Here is a 17,993-nt window from a genome sequence, read left to right as displayed (position 1 = left end):
AGGGGTCAGAAGGTTCCTGGAGAATAGGAAATGACCACTTTGGGCTGGAAACAACATCACATTTGCAGTCCTTTTGCAAATGTAATGAAATCCACTTTAAATGAACACTTAACTGTGTTAAAAACCCGCAACAGGTTTCATTCAGGTCACTGGTTTGAACCAAATGCATGTTAAAAAGTTTAAATATTTAAATGTGGGAATATATTCTCTCATTAGTGTGAATTCATTTCGTTCTCAGTCCTCGGAGACGAGCGTGAAGAGGCAAGTCGGTTTAATCTTTGAGCATAAATTCTTTTTAAGAAACTCAAATCAAAAAAGAAAGCAAAAACAAATATGTTTGAATGTTTTCTGCGCTTCTTTCTGTGAATAATGTTACGATCCAGAAATAACTAGCGTGTGTGGGTTTGAACAGAACACGATCCCCCACGTTCTCACAGTGAAAACGCTGCAGACCGACGCATCAAAGGAGCTCAAAACACATGAATCTTTCATCGGGTTAAAGATTGTGGCCCGTTGGCTCGCACTCTGCACCACAGACTCACATGTCAGAGGGAAGTGAAGTTATCAACACATGAGCCACGACGACGCAGCTTCACGCCGACGGAGCATCGCTCTCTCTCTGGAACCGGCAGGGTCTGATCAGAGAGCGGCTGAAGTTTGGAGGAAAGACAGATTGCTCCCGATAGACTGCACATTCCTCGTGAAGCTTCAGCACCCACTTTATGAGCACATTTCAAGCAGATTACTTCCAGCCAATGAGCAGCGAGACCTTTCCGGGGCTCTGGATGTGCTGGAAGGAAGCCGACGGGGCCGCGGGGTCAGAGTTACAGAGGAGGACGTGACCTTCAGATCAGCAGCAGCAGAATGCAATCTGTGATTCTTCATGTCGAATCCAGAGACGTTACTCTGGATGGTAAACGTATTCCTACCAGGGCTGGTAAAATGATCATGCTCTTGTTAGTTTAATCAATTTAACGCAATAAAATAAACTTACTGAAATGTCTGGACTATTGAGCGCAAAAAAGCCACACCCACCAAATTTAATAAGAAAAATAAATTTGAACATATATAGGCTGCACTTGTATTTGTTTAAATATGACTTCCATGGTAGGGTTTAGAGAGAGAGAGCGAGAGAGAGAGAGAGAGAGAGAGAAAGAGAGAGAGAGAGAGAGAGAGAGAGAGAGAGAGAGAGAGAGAGAGAGAGAGAGAGAGAGAGAGAGAGAGAGAGAAAGGCAAGGGAATTACAGCAAAAATGCAAAAACACTGTTTATCTCTGTTAATAAAGTATTTAATGTATTTTATTGTGATTCTGAAGATGACGATTGGTCAACCGCAGTAGGTCAGAGTTACGTGATGCACCTGAACGTATCACCTCTGTATTAGCAATATGAAGCTCGTAAACACATAAAAAACCCATAAACCACTTTATGTCATTGGTCAGTCCGCAGGGTTCAAAGCGTGTTAAATAAGTAGTGGCTATATAATCTGGAAATGACGGTAAATAAATGTAACGACGCTCCGTCTCCTACATATCTGCTTCTAGATGGATGACCACTGGTCTCTTACTGCAGGGCATGGTTTTAGGCATCGAGCCGTCCAGTCGTCATTTGGACGATCAATTTTGATAAAACAGTCGATAAAATAGCGGACGTGTTTATCAAAGACGTCTAATATATGAATATAATGTCAATCAGCTTACATGTTGGAAAAGTGCTATATAAGTAAAATCCATTGTTATCTTTTAGAGCCGATTGTTCTCAGCACCAACGAGTGGCCTAACATGGATATTATATCATTTTCCTTGTTTGTCCCATTTCAGTGGAAACAGACATTGTTTTCAAGAAGTTGCCATGTAAACGCAAAAGTTTTCTGGAAGGAAAACACAAAATCCAAGAGTTTTCACTTGGAAAGTTGTCGTGTAAACAGGGAGTTACAAGGAAGTTTCCTATGAACACACACACATCTCAACATTGGCAATGAATAAAAATAGAATGAAAATGAAAGAAACGACCACATTTGGTCATGTGAGGTCGTCCAGTGTGAGTAACTTAATAGTGGAGTAATACCAGCTGATGTTCCTGAGAAAATCTCCTCTTTGTTTCCGCAGCTTCCAACTTAAATCCCTCAAAGCCTTCAAAACACTGACATAGCATTTGGTTTTCTGTTTGCAGAGAATACCTCGACACCAGTAAATCTCAACCACGTCGGCAGGTTTCTGCTTAATTTGTTTCAAAGGGACTAATAAGAGATGAGTGAAATGAGCCCGAGCGAGGAGTTCTGGTGGTATGAAAGAATCCAGCGTTGTGTCCTCGGGGCAGCGGCAGCCAGTGCATACAGCGAAAAAAAAGAGAAAGTTGTTTCATGGCATGACTTTATGTGAACCATAATTACTGCCCCAGGTCCTCATCGCCTCGCCACTGCTGACACAGGATTTTCATGTGGGAACGGCCCAGATGAAAGGATCCGCGCTGTCAATAAAAGATGTATTCTTGTCTGAGGAGTCGTGGTGCTAATGTACAATATTTGTTTCATCTGCTGTCAAAACGCAGAAGAAGTCGATACGGTCAGCTGCTGGTGAACGGAGCGAGGAATCTGAAGCAGAGGTCACAGTACCAGGCAAATCCTTTACTAGAAACGTACAGGTAGTTGTGTAAAAATGACACTACAGATTATAAAGTATTTCAAAGCGCCGGTCTCAATACACTTCACACGTTCTCTTTCATTCACACACTCATACAAAGTCTTCACCACTGGGAACAACTCAGGATTCAACATCTTGCACTGGGAAGATTCAACATGTGATGGAAGAGAGGTGGGGAATTGAACCGCCAACCACAGGACTGGATTGTTCTGACAGCGGAGACAAAGCTGTGCAACAACTGAAATACTGAAATACTGCAGCGCCAACAAGGTGTGCAGCCAAACTTCGTATAGGAACTTTGTTAACAAGTGTCAAAGCACATTCTGCAACACAGAGATTCTGATCAGCTGCCACACCCAATCACAGCGCCTCACGACTGTAACCACGGTAACGGCACTCAAACCACAGCTACAATCACAATTAACTCGAAGAAAAAGTTCTGGGAAATGGAATCACCTTAGTCCTGGCACCATCCCACCTGACAGCGCCAGCGGCGTCCCACAGCCGCCATGACAGGAACACCTTTTCACTACGAGAGAAACTGGAGCGTTTTCGGTTTTATGGCTGTACAATAGTCCAAAATAAATAACAAATGTGTGAAAATGTTCTTTTTTTACCCCAAGACAACTTCAACATGTGGTATTAATGCAAAAAAGTTTGACGACCTGGTGGATCTTATCTGTATTGCAGGAGTCCCTGTCGCCACAGTAATGACAAATATTTGGTCCCAAAATCAAATTTTGTGGATTTTGTTCCAGATCTGATGAGTGGTCGAGGTCAGAGGTGGAACCTGAGACTGAACCACCAGAGGAGACAACCTGGTCTGAAGACCACAAAGAAACCAAACGGATCATTCCATTAAAGAGACGACAGACACACTGTGAACACTAACTGTGATCCAAGCCCTAGAGGCCTGTGATTATCATCATCATCATCATCATCATCATCATCATCATCATCATCATCATCATCATTATTATTAAAGATGTGAACTGTGAACACATGCTGAAAGCTGCAAAAGTTAGGTTTTTGGATATTTTCCTGTATTTTGCACCAAGAAGCATCCTTGACTTTGGCTTCACTAAAAGGGAACCGAACGGTTAATATAACTCCACTTTGAGCTCCGGCCTCTTAAGACCGCATTTATCTGAACCTGGACCCTGAACTCAAATGAGAACAAGAGTAAAATGTACAGTAAAAACATTATTTTACCTTCTAATTTCCCTCCGATGATTGCAAGAAGCTTTCTTAGTGAAGCACAACTGACGCTGAAGGTTAACGTCTTCCTATTCAGTACCGTTTCACTTCCACACAGATTTCCCATAATCCTCGCGCAAAATGGTCGTGAACATAAACGGTTCTGATGACAATCTGAGTCAGTCTCTCACGCTGAGCCACTCAACAATTTCCTCTGATATCACTCCAACGGTGGTTTTAAGCCCTCTAATAATTGCCACTTTAATTTTATGTTCACGCAAATTAAGTCTATCCACAGCTACGACTTCATACAGGCGGCATGTAATAAGAGATTCACGATTTATCGCCGCTCTCAAGCCGCATGTGGAGCAATCCTCATAAAATGGTACCTGTAAAAATGAGAAACACCCATGTTCTAATTATAATCCGGCGAACACGCACAGAGCCTTTTCACTTCTACTACCGCCGCCTCCGTATTAGTTCAACTTAATATCCCCGAGGTCATAAGAGTTGATAGATCATATTGTCAGCAGCCTGCTCATAAACTCCCTCACTGCTCCGGCAGCTCCAGTCGGCTCACATCACACCTTAATTGACGAGGAAAGCGGCAGACAGCACGCTCAGGAAGAGCCAATCGATTGTGACAAACAAATTAGAGATGAGTTTGAATGATTAAGTTATGTATTGATTTTGATTTAAGCATTAACGGCTCATGTACTCCACGGGATTAGATGGAAACACAAAATGTAATCAATGCTTCCTTGTAAGTATCAACAGATACAGAGGCCCGGGAACCAACCCGCCACTTTCTGAGGTTGGTTGGGTTAGGTTCAATGTTAGGGTTAGAATTACTTCTGAATGTGATTACAAACACTTGATTCAAATCCCAACCGACTGTAATCCCTCCCTTGTAGTCCACTTCATTCTTCAGTTCCTTCAACATGCAGAGCAGCTTTTGTTCACTGGTGACCTCCGAGAAGAACGGAGCCTAAGGAGTTAATCCCAGAGGATTTCACTTACTTTCACTTGTACAACAAAATGGCTATAATATATCTGCACAGGGGCTGATGGGGCCCTTGATCAGAACTAATGACTCAATTACTCTGCGCTCTCAGGTGCAGGAAATTCTTCTTTTAAAGCTCCGTGCTGTAAAACTTGTTGGCACGACACAGCACACCGGCAGATTTACAGGAGAAGAAAGTTCTTGTTATCGTTGACCATGTCTAAACATGGACATCCACATCCAATCCGTGACTATAGAATATGAAATGAAGCTGCTTTATAGCAGCATGGTGACATCGTGGCGAGTGAGATTTCTTCCTGGAAGAGTTTTCATGGAATAGGTGGATGGTTTACTATAAAAGCGCTTTGAGCCGACTGTGTTTTTAGCGGTATACAAATAAAAACAATTTGAATTGTAATGGATGCAGCCCGCTGCATCAGGTCTGATTCTGTTTGGTTGCTTATAAAACAGCAGCTTGACATGAGCCATCATCAACCTCTCAGCAGGGGCGATCATTGGGGGAAGGTGGCACAGTGGTGTAGTGGTTTGCACTCAACCATCACGGCAAGAGACAAACTTTGATTTGTTTTGAGTCCCTGTTTACCCCCCCGTTTAGTGTTTCAGGTGAAAACTTAATGTTTTTGTTTCAGAGATTTTCACATTTATATACCATCCCTCCATCTCCTCCCTCTTATCCGTTCCCGGGTGGTGGTGGTGTCAGTCTGAGCACCGTCACCCAGATCACATTGCACCATTAAGAACCTTCCTGCAGGTGGAGAGCCCACAGGAAGGTGGAGAGCCCACAGGAAGGTGGCGCCCGGCGGGGGACATGAACCCTCTACCTTGAGTTTGAGAGTCTCATGCTCTACCAGCTGAGCTGGCCGGGGGACATTTATATGCCAATGTTTTGAAAATTATGTTCGTTTCCATGGAAACGTTAGCAGCGCTTGAGAAAATCCAAGTTTTCTCCGCTTCCATGAAGACGGAGTCGGGGTGATTTTGAAAAGTTGCGTTTTCTACTGTTCCTCTTATTTGATTCCCAGGAGGTAAAAACAAAATGTATTTACATGAGCCTGCAATTGAGCAATATTTTATGCACAATTTCAGGAAAAGAATTCTGTCAGGTGATGCAGCGAATCGTCTCTCAATGAGAAGGTCGCAAGTTTGATCCCCGGTCCATATGCCAGTGTCCTTGAGCAAGACACTGTGCATTGCTTTGGAGTCTGCTAAAGCTTTGGAGATGTGACATTAAAGTGAAATGCATTGACAAGCTATGGATCAGTTGGTAAGTGGACCCAACATTGGAGATTTGATTCCCTTTCCTGCCCTGCTCATGTGGTGAAGTGTCCTTGTGCAAGAAAACTGAACCTCACATTTCAATATGTGATGTAAAATACGGCTGAAACTACAAAATAACAAGAACACAGTCTATCTAATGTTCTCTCTAACTTTCTTCTTGACCATCTGAAACATATTGAGGTGGTTGTAGTATGTGTTCATATATCTCAGCGTTGCACTCAGAGTCCGTCACAGCAACATTGAATCGCACCAAGGTGAAATAATCCAAAATCAAAACAGCCCACATTCATTCAGCCGTCTGCAAAGCCGCGAGGATCAATGCCGAGCTCCGAGGGGGAATTTAAAAAGTAAAAAAGAGAGTTGTTTTTATCACCAGGCGAGAGCGGGATAAAAAATACAGACATTTTTATCCTCCTCCTAAACAAAACTGTAAAGTAGAGAGTGAGTAAGAACCGTATAGGAAGGAGTCCGCAGAAGCTGATGTTATTGTACCTTTTCTCAAAAATAAAATCAATTCCAAGTCCAGCCAATTTGATGCAATAGCAATGAAACCCAACAAACGCTGCATCCATTTTAGTCACAGCAGCTGCGCCTGCAGGACTCTGCAGCAAATGTGCTCTGCTTGACAACCTCTGGAAAAATGGGCCTATTTTCCATCTTTTACGGCTCCTACAGGCTGGAAGAAGTTAAGTGAGGCTGGACTAAGTGTTTCAGCTCATCGCTGGGTATTATTTGATCTATAATAAAGAAAATCCATGTGGTTATGTGGTTTTGATCTATCATCCTGTAGGTATCATCAGTTCAGCTTTGGGCGGCGCAGTGAAAAAGGGCTGGGAGATAAAAGTGATGGTTTTGTTTCAGCGGCGTTTCCCCTCGGTGGTAACAAACCCAACAGATTCAGTTTATTGTGCATCCATTTGGCTCGCCAAGCTTCTTCCCTCAGTCAATACAGATAAATGAGAATGATTCAGAGTTTAGATGTTAAACAATTCACATTTTAGCTTACAAGTAACACTTAAATTCAGCAAGAGATTTCCTTCACCTGTGTAAATTAGTCATTATGTACACCACTATGCTTATCTAATTTAATTTTCCAACCTTTAGATTCAGTTTGGAAAAGAGTCACTGCTTGGCTGTGAAGCCACACCGATGGAGAAAAACACAAAGAAAAGCTCCACCAGCTGTAAATAGAAGATTGGGGTGTACTTCAGGCTGATCCGATGAGGTATAAAAATGGTTTATAAACATGAAAAATGTACATTAATTTAACACGTTATTGTACGATGTGATTTACAACCTCTGCACATGGTGGGGGGGGGGGGGGGGGGTTGGGTGTCACCTGGTGTCATCAGAAAGGACTGCATGCAAAATATGTTATATATTCTTTAAGATTATCTACAATATTTTCTTGTCTGTGAATAAACTGTCCTCCTATATTGCACATAATTAGTGTGTGAGACTCTACTTCCTGGTTCTGGTCGAACAAATACCAGCTTGTGAGCAGCTAAAGCTAACAAACAGTTAAGAATCAAACTGAATCAGGTCGATTATTTACTGGAGTATGAATCTGACTTTGGTGGAGAAACTGTGGTAAACTGAGTGACAAGATGTCAAAGAATTTAAGTATCTCATGGTTATGGAACTTTGCCCAGGTTTGATTCTCTAATTTGCGGTTTTTTCTTTTTTTGATTGGCTATCTCGAGTACTCAATCTTTTCACTGGATCAGCGCCTATATGGTTGTCATAATGTTGTGGCCTAAAGGTTGTGAACCCACTTTACTTTGGAATTCAGTGGAGTCGCTAGACCTGAAATCAAATCTTGCCCCACCAAGTATTTATATCTAGAAACGCCACTGCTCCTGTTGAGAAGAGAAGAGTAGATGCTGTTATTGTGGAGAGACACTACTTTCCCAGTTGGCTCTCCACATCTTTTATTGGCAAAGTTTACCGTTTGAATTTACTTATGTTTATTGTTTGTGCCAAATGTGACACTGATATCACTCCTAACTTCCTCCAACAACAAGGCTAACTCCACATTTTGGTGCTGATGGTGTCTCACAACTTTATGAAAATACTCCAACTCTGTGAAAGCTCTGCTCCTGGTCCTGGTCCTGGTCCTGGTCCTGCTCCTTGTCCTGGTCTAGGTCCAGGTCCAGGTCTAGGTCCTGGTCCTGGTCACCACAGCCGCAGTAACTAGTTCTTCTGCACATGCTCAGTACAATCAGAACAATGTTCCCTCCGTGGTGTCATGACTCCCAGTCCATATTCTCCTGGGACTTGGTACTTTTATTTTGACAGTCAAAGTAATAACAATCCATCTTGGTGGTCTGTCCACTAGAATGTCCGTGTTCTCCCATTGTTAATGTTTAGAGCAGATTGCTCTCTGCTGCATGTGTGTGTGGTTTTATTACAAAATCAAACAACAGCACCCACTAGTGGCCCAACATGAAAACTACATGCGTCAAACTCATTCAATGTTGAATGTTAGTTCAGTTCCTCAAACAGTCAAATATCACCCTGAGTGAGCCGGACTGGTAAAATAGTGCTACAATAATCTTTAAAGTTTTTCTTTGTTGTGGCACAGAGTATACAGTATATGATAACAATTACTACAGAAAATGACTCCAGTTTTAATTAAACCTTCAGGTGTAAAATCCAGGTAAATGTCCTGAAACTTCTCCTGTAGCTGTTGCATTGTGGGAGTTTTTACAGACCCCCCTGACAGCGTGGCTTTGAGGCTGTTTGATAACAGGCAGGGAGCTTTCATGGCAGCATCACGAGATCTCAGCTCAGGTCTCAGTGTCGTGTTGAGTCCAAACGTCTGAAGAAAACTTTTAAAAATTCAACGTTTCCTTTGAAATTCTTCCTATTTGCTTGGTGGTTTGGCGGTTTGGAGCCTGTTGCCAGTTTTGGCTCATGGGCCTGATGTTTGACACCCCTGATCTAAATCATGCAAAACGTTTGTTTAAAATATATTTGCATGAGCATTTTTAACATGCTTTGTCAGAGTTTAGGTCATGAATTCTTCTGGAAAGCAAAGAAAAAGTGGAAACCTGCTGAGCTTGTGAAAACAACGCAGACTTCATTGTGGTCGTTTCACAATATTTTTAAAGGTTGTAGATCCTGTAAAATGTGGATGCAACCTGATATCAGCAGAGTTCCAGTTATAGGAACTAGTCATGAGGAAACAGATGGTTTCTAATCAATTAACCTCTGAAAGCAGAAACATCCTGTGTTGAAAGGAGGATGGAGGATGGAGGTCTGTGATTCAGAGCTGGCAGCTGGAACTCAGCAGCTCTGCTGCAGGTTCACTTCCAGCAACATGACGGGACGGCACTAAAAATAAGAGCTTGATGAATCCCCAGTAAAACACACTCCCCAAACTGTGTGTAGGTGTGTATGGACGTGTGTGTTTCCCACCGAGAATTCAGCGACCTGGTTTCCACCTAGCGTCACAGCATTGGCGCCATCTTAGCTCGTCAGCTCAGGATAAAATAAAGAAAACCTGCAGGAGGACTCTGCAGGGAAGTGGGACGAGGTGGAGGAGGGGGAGGGGGAGGAGAGGGAGGAGGAGGAGGAGGAGAGGGAGAGGGAGAGGGAGGAGGAGGAGGAGAGGGAGGAGGAGGAGGACGAGGAGGAGGAGGGGGAGGAGAGGGAGGAGAGGGAGGAGGAGGAGGAGAAGGAGGACGAGGACGACGAGGACAAGGATGAGGAGGAGGACGAGGAGGAGGTGGGAAGGCTGAAGAGAAGCGACAGCATCAAATAAAATCTCCAGTTTGCTTAATGCGCCCAAATGTGGCTTCTGATGCTCAAATTAGGCCGGAGAGAAAAGATGGAGGATGCAAGCTTACTACAACTTAGGAAACAACTGTAAAACATAAGATTCATATTTATGGAAATCCCTAAAGCATTAGCATTATTTAAAAAGGTGAATAATCAGGCCTCCCTGCAGCTTTGAGAGGAGCAGAACTATAAAGAGCTAAACGCTCTCCTCAGTGATTCAACATGCCAGATTTAAAAAAAGATGCAATTCTCTCCATCCAAGTTCTGTAGATTAACGTGCCAACATTTCCTCATTATGACACAGAAAATAAATGCAAGTGGGGCTCGTTTACTCAGCTGTAGTTGTGCAGGTATTTTGGTCATAAGCCAAATTAAATATTAACCTTGAAAAAGTAAAAAGATCCCGAATGTAATACTGAATGATCCCGAGGGGAACATTAATGCTCACATTGTGCTAGGATTTATGGCCGAGCCGGCAGGAGTTGTAGGTTTATTACATTATTGTTGGTGACAGAAGTTTATTCAGAGTAAATGAACAACAGAAGTCAGATGTGTATTTCCTGTCAATCCATCAGGTAGATGTGAAAAGGAGAACCTCTGAAATAAACAGGATTTAAGCTTTCGATATTGTGGATCTCTTGTTATAATTCGGTGTGTATAAAGGGTAAAGGGAGCTCACATATCGCAGTTTGTCCAGAAGTGTAAAACATCAGGCCCGTGGGCCGAAACCGGCCTGCAAGAGGCTCCAATCCGGCCAACAAGCCACCAAGAAAATCACTGAGACCTGAGCTGAGATCTGATGCTGCCATGAAAGCTCCCTGGTTGCTCTCAAACAGCCTCAAAGCTGCGCTGTCAGGGGGAGTCGGTAAAAACTGGATTCTGCAGCAGGAGGTTTCATTAAAATGGGCTTCATGTTGAGATTTTGGTTATTTTCTATACTAATTGCTGAATATTTTGCAAAAACATACATTTTGTCAAAACTTATTCTCTGCACCAACACAATGAAGAACTTTGACAGAATAAATTTAAAGGTTATTATGGTATTATTTTACCGGTCTGGACCTCTCAGGTGAGATTTGGCTGTATGTGGCCTTTGAACTAAATAATTTCTTTAATCTGCAGTTTTCCAAACTGTCTTTTCATGTTCCTGCAGCATTTTGAGGAAGTTCACATCCAGGCACGAAACATGTCAAAGTAAACTGAATCAGATCAGGTTCGATCCGGTTCCTTTACGCTCCTCACGCCCGTCCAGTAGGTGGCAGTACAGCAGCTGGTTTGTCAGAAGCATTTTAAAGACAGATGAAAGACGAGGAGGAGCTCAACAAGCAGTCTGCTCTGGTTTGTTACGTCTGCATTTGTTCATTACTGCCGCTGACGTCAGATAGCATTAATGTAAATAAATCAAATCTGAAAAATTTCACTGTTAACATTTGTTAACTCCGCCGTGTTTCTGAGAAACTACTAGCAAACCTAAGGTGGTGAGGGTGACGGAAAACGAGTTTAACAACTTTCACAAAGTGTCCTCTGTGGTGTCATGACTCAGTAGGTAGAGCATGAGACTCGCAATCTCAAGGTAGAGGGTTCAAGTCCCACGCCAGGCGCCACCTTCCCGTGGGCTCACCACCTGCAGGAAGATTCTTAATGGTGCACTGTGATCTGGGTGACGGTGCTCAGACTGACACCACCACCACCCGAGAAAATGAATGAATGTAATAACAATGTCTGTGTTCTCCCATTGTTAATGTTTACAGCCCATTGTTCTCTGCTGTGTGTGTGTGTGTGTGTGTGTGTGTGTGTGTGTGTGTGTGTGTGGTTTCATTACAAAAACAAACAGCACCAACTCGTGGCCCAACAGAAACTTTCAGAATGTTGCTGTGTGAAGGTTTTCTGAAAACAAAATGTAAAAAAAAAATGTTGTGCAAACGGGTATGATGCATCAGTTGTGACCATCATACAGTTTAACCTTAGAGGGAGGGTATCGAGAGTACGCACTGTGTAATCTCTGAGGCCTGAAGTAAATCCAGGATCACTTCACACAGAGGTGAAACAGGAGGAAGCGGTCGCTTTGCCCAGAACAGGTCGGGAGGATTAATGTTCAGACAAATGTAATTCCAGGGGAGTAATTACGGGCAGCTGCTCGCCACTTTGCAGGATACCAACAGGGAGGTCAGAGCGAAGCAGCTGAGAACCCGTGAGTGGCAGCGGGACACAGAGTGGCGGTGAGGATGATGAGGAGTGACACTGCACGCCGGCAGCAGCAGGCCCGCGAGAGGAGTCAGCGCTGAGGCAGGATTCACACTCATCACACGGCCAAGTGGCCCTGTCACGGCCTGCAGTGGCCACAGTGAGACAGGCAGCAGGTCTGTCAGCGCTGCACTGATAGAGAGACTCTCTGATGCTCCGGGATCTTCACAGGCTAATGAGTGACTCCGGACAGGAAGCTGCAGCAGCAGGAAACTCATTGTTGGTATTTCTGTGATTGCAGGTGTAGAAGAAGGTGTCATCAGTCAATGGTAACACAAGTATATAGTGAATTTTACCACCTTATTTAGTATTTATCCAATGTTAATGTTATGTTGATTTTGCATCACTTGTTTGTTCTATATTCGTATCTATATTCATATATATACTGTATATAAATGTTGAAAAGGGTCATAAATTGACTAAACTGTAATCCAGTGGTGTCAAACACATTTTAGTTCAGGAGCAACACATCATCAGTAGGGTAAAACTAACCTGTCTCACGACGGTCTAAACCCAGCTCGCGTTCCCGATTAGTGCCTTTAAGATAAAAATTTTAATTAAAATTGTACATTTCTTGTTGTGGCGCAGTGTATATGATGAAAATGTTCACAAAAACCAAACACTTACTACAGAAAATTACTCCAGTCTCAACAGGAAGCCAATTTTAATTAAACCTTCTGGTGTAAAATCCAGTGAAATATCAAGAAAACTGTCGCTGTTGCATTCAGGGTGTTTTTACAGACTCCTGATAGCTTTCATGGCAGCATCACAAGATCTCAGCTCGGTGTGAGTGTCGTGTTGAGTCCAAAAATAAAAAAAAACTGTTAAAAAAAACATGCTTGGTAAACTTTCTCCTAATCGATGCACCTAACTGCTGCATTTAATGTAAAAAAAAAATTTGAAATCAACAAATTAAAAATCAGACAAGTGGTACTCAACAGTGTGCAATCTATGTTTTACTGAACTCCAGAAAAAGATGAATTCTGATTTTATGCAGGAAATGGTCATTTTGGTCCGTTTGATTTGGATTTTTTTTTTACATGTAAATGGAACATAAGTGTGTTTATTCCCACTTTAACGTTGTCAAATATCCTTTCATTCATATTCATGAGTGCCCTTTAAAGGCTAATGTTACCAGCGAATTGCGCTGCAACTTGTCAATAGACCAAAATATGAAATTTTTAGTTACATGAAAGAAGGAAAAGTTCATCTGTTAGCATGCAGGAACCTTGTGGCAGCACATGGCTGACATTTCAGAGATTTAAATCATGCATGGATTCCCGGGTTGGGTTGTCGCTGTCTGTCTCAGAGAGAACCGACTGTTTTGTGGAATATCCAAACATTTCGGTTCCACTGAAGAGCCGCTCTGTTCCGGTTTCACCAGACTGATTCCTCACTTACTCAGTAACTAGTAGTAACGACACTATTCTCTAACGAGCTTCTGTGATCACATTCAATCACACATTTTTATTTATTTACTCAAACATATGAGCCATTATGTTATGTAGAAAGCTGATTGTTTGGATGCTTCATCTTTTCAACGGGATTATAATTCTAACTCTGTGTTTCCCTTTAACAGCGTGACGTCACATGGCTGCAACTCGAGGCGACGCTGCTCTGCGTGTTTGGACTATTAAAGGTTTTACTGTTTGTCCAGATGGAAATCGAACCGTTTAAGGCTCCGTTCACATGACAGAGTTTCAGGTGAAAACTAATGGTTTTTTTGTGTTTTCATTTCCGAAAATTTACACAGCAACATTCTGAAAACAATGTCCGTCTCCACGGAAACAGCAGAAACACTGAAGGCGACATAATTTTCATGTTCGGCCACTAGTTGGTGCTGTTGTAAGTTTTTGTACTGAAACCACACACACATGCAGCAGAGAAAAAGGAGCTCTAAATATTAACACTGGGAGAACACGGACATTCTAGTGGACAGACCACCAAGTTGGATTGTTGTTACGGTGACTGTCAAAATAAAAGTACAGAGTTGGATTGTTGTTATGGTGACTGTCAAAATAAAATCACCAAGTTGGATTGTTATTAAGGCGACTGTCAAAATAAAAGTACCAAGTCCAGGAGAATATGGACTGGGAGCCATGACACCACAGAGGATGCTGTGTTCTGGTTGGCTCTACTGAACGTGTGCAGAACTAGTAGTTACTACCAAGTTGGTGACCAGGAGCAACCAAAAACCAAAGACAGTTTGGTGTTTTCACTTTAAATGGTCACTGTGTAAATGGAGCCTCAGTTTAAAACTGTGAAACATGTTTCAGAAGGATCAAAACTCAAATCTCAATGTATCGCCTGGAGGCTTTAGTGCCTCACATTCACAGTTCCTCTGTTTAGTTCAGCAAATAATAATCTTACATTCATTTATCTTTAATTCATTCAAACACTGGTGGGAAATATGGAATCCTTTCACGGCTAAGTGCTCCAACACTTAAAGTCTGCCCGAATCTGCTCAGCTTTTGGTGCTTTTAACATACGTGACGCACGGCTGTCGAGTCTTTCCTGTGTTTGAGTCCCAGTGTGTGTGTCAACGTGCCTGAAAGGAATCTCCTGCATTCTTTCTGTTTCTGCCTGTAAGCCTGACTGACTGGAAGTGCATGTGTGAATATTTATAGGTGCAGTGTGTGTGTGTGTGTGTGTGTGTGCGTGCGTGCGTGCGTGCCTGTGTGTGTGTGTGCGTGCGTGTGTGTGTGCGTGCGTGCGTGCGTGCGTGCGTGCGTGCGTGCGTGCGTGCGTGCGTGCCTGTGTGTGTGTTTCACCAACTCATAACTAGAGGCGTCGTCTCACAGTGTTAAAACGTGTAATACCTGATAAATGATGTCTCGTAAGGCCGATGTAATGATGAGGAATAAGAAAAACCCACAGGCATGTATCATCATAAACATCACGCAGCTCGAGTGGCGGTGATTAACTATCCCGCAGGTCAGGACCGACTTATCAGATCTTGATTTTGGGGGAGGACACGTCTTGTAAACAATGACAAATGGCGTCATGTGCCCTCATACATTATACTCCCTCTCCGTCTTAAACTGGGTGAAACATTTATTTTCCCCAAATTTTCTATTTTCTTGGAGGGCAAGTTTTCTGAGCAACAGCAGGCTGCTTCACGTTGACGGCCAGAGGAGTCGAGGACAATCACCACTCAGCTGACGCACACGGTCCTTCTTCAGCGAGGATTCAGTGTCGCCTATGCGTTCTCCACAGAAGCATTTAAGCTTTCAAACCTGTTCATAGTTTATTAGCGTTCGACAGTTTACGCAGCATTCACAGGACTGAGAGATCTCACTTAAAAATCATTAACCGCCATCATTACTCACATGGTTTCCCCTGCGTTTCATACACATCATGTGTTTGTTTGCTCGTTGGCCTCGGGGAAGCAGCACACGATTTAAGAAGAAAAATGACATACGGCCATTTTGCATAATCAGTTATAAAAACTGCGTTGAGAGAAGTATTGTTCTGTGTCTGGGATTCACGAAGAGCTCGCAATAAGTGCTGAAGTTCATGCTCACATCAAGACATTGTGATTTTAGTTTGTGGCGTTTTGCAGGACATTTACAGAGTTTACCACCACGGCACACGCTAACTGAGCTAACGCTAATCAAACATATCAGAGAGCTGGTGGAAACCAAGAGGCTCCAATCTGCCAAACCACCAAGAATATGGTTAAGGATTTAGAGAAAACAGATCTTTTTTTAAAGGGGTCTTATTATGCAAAAAAACAACAACAACCCTATGTAGGGGTATCGGGGTTTAGCCAATCCCAATCAAGGTAGGCCCTCCCTTTGACTCCTCCCACAATTACGCAGCTCTGCCCTGGCACACACAGACATAGATAGACGCCTCATTCCGTGCTGGGCAGTGATCTCACCATTTTGGATGGGGCATCTCACTCTCTGGTGGCACCAGAGTCAACGGGATTTAACGCAGAACAAGCAACTTTGCACATGTTTTGTTTACAAACACTTAAAGGAAAGCTGAAGAGCGCCGACAAGCGGACCTTTCTCCACCTTCCCTGAAAGTGTACTTCAGCTCGATGATGTATTTATATTTGATATGTGAGCTGTGAGCATCAGGAGTCCCTCCCTTGTTTCTGCAACTCTTTTTACACAAACTCACATATACACTTCTTACATGTTATAAACAAACACATATGGTAACTTCCCTTTCACCGACACACACGCACACACACGCACACACACACACACGCACACACACACGCACACACACACACACGCACACACACACACACACACACACACACACACACACACACACACACACACACACACACACACACACACACACACACATTTCCACTCATGAGATGTGCTGCTGATGTTTCTTGTTTTCTACCATCATTCGTTCAACTTTCAAAATCATGTTCTTTTGTTGTTGCTTCTTTGTTAATTCATGTTCCTGCTTGAAAATCATGTTCCTGTCTAGATAGAGCTGCTCAGGCTGGTTTAATCTAATAATAGTTGGAAAGTATTTGGATCAGTGTGACAACTGTAAATAATATATGGAGCACTAACAAGGGTATTGTATGTGCCCCCCCTCCCTCCCCCCAATCTTCTCTCTCTCTTTGAGCGTTCCCCCCCTGGTCGTGTACAGCAGCCATGACAACTTCTAATAAAGCAGCAACAGGAGGAGACTCCAGGTCTCTCCCTGTTCAAGAGCAAAAACTGTTCTGACATCAGAAGGTTTTCAATCACATCATATTGTTTGCCCAAGCTGCCGAACAGGACTAGGGAAAAAAAAAAAAAAATAGATAAATAAATGGACTGGAGGCACAGGGTGCCCCATCTAAGATGGCATCGCGCTGCGGCTTCATCTTCTCTATATGTTATGTCTCCGTATATTATGTCTATGCTGGCACATGGCACAATGATAGGAAGTCCTTCCTCCTCTCCCCAAATGGGCATGTGTGGGCGGAACCAGTCCAGCTCGCACAGACACAGCAGATTCAGAATGCTGCTTCTATGATCCAATATTCAAATGGGAGAAATAAAAAAAAAGCAAACAACTTTGAATTCAAGGTTTCTGGACCAACGAGACCAAGTGAATTTGTTCAAAAGCTGGATAATATGACTCCGTTAACAGACTTCTTCAGAGTTTTAGACACAACACGACACTGAGACCTGAGCTGAGATCTCCTGATGCTGCCTTTGAAGCTCCCTGGTTGCTATCAAACAGCCTCAAGCCACGCTGTCAGGGGGAGTCTGTAAAAACTCCCAGAATGCAACAGCTACAGGAGAAGCTTTCTGGACATTTCACTGGATTTTGCAGCAGTAGGTTTCATTGAAATTGGCTTTATGTTGAGATTGGAGAGCTTTTCTGTAGTATTTATTTGGTTTTGTGAAAATAAACCTTTTCATCATGTACACTGTGCACCAGAACAAATAAAAAGTTTAAATTTAAAGGTTATTATGGCTTGTGTCAGTCTTTCCCACTCAGGATGGAATTTGAGCTGTTTGTGGCCCCTGAACTAAAATAAGTTTGGCACCCATGAATTGAACGGTTAGAAGCTGAGCAGCACTCCCATTCTACTTAAAATATCTGCAATGTCATTGTGTGTTATATATAAAAATATTCCCAACTGTAAGCAGACTGCAATGTCGCGCCCGGCCCGCCGGCAGCGGCAGCTTTAGGTCCAGAGGAATTAGCACTAGCAGGTAGCACTGTGTCTATTTCAATTTGTTGCTGCAAGCTGTTGCAAATCAATAACTTCCTCGCAGGCCCGGCTTTAAAGTGTTGAGGCGTGTTAGACTTCGCTCCTCTGGAACCCAAATTGTACAAAACTGCAGCAGCAGA

At 43.0% G+C, this 17,993-nt stretch overlaps 1 protein-coding gene across 1 annotated transcript in view; it reads right to left on the bottom strand.

The window, feature by feature from the left end:
* gfra4a (GDNF family receptor alpha 4a) overlaps nt 1–17,993 on the bottom strand; it is a gene marked incomplete at both ends in the record, with an annotated part of 172,259 nt that overhangs the window by 90,282 nt on the left and 63,984 nt on the right. The gene's annotated exons all lie outside the window — the stretch shown is intronic.

This window comes from Lipophrys pholis, assembly GCF_963383615.2.
Source record: "Lipophrys pholis genome assembly, chromosome: 14".
Taxonomy (NCBI): domain Eukaryota; kingdom Metazoa; phylum Chordata; class Actinopteri; order Blenniiformes; family Blenniidae; genus Lipophrys; species Lipophrys pholis.
The sequence above is the reverse complement of the archived record's forward strand: the minus strand, read 5'-3'. Positions and strand labels throughout refer to the sequence as shown.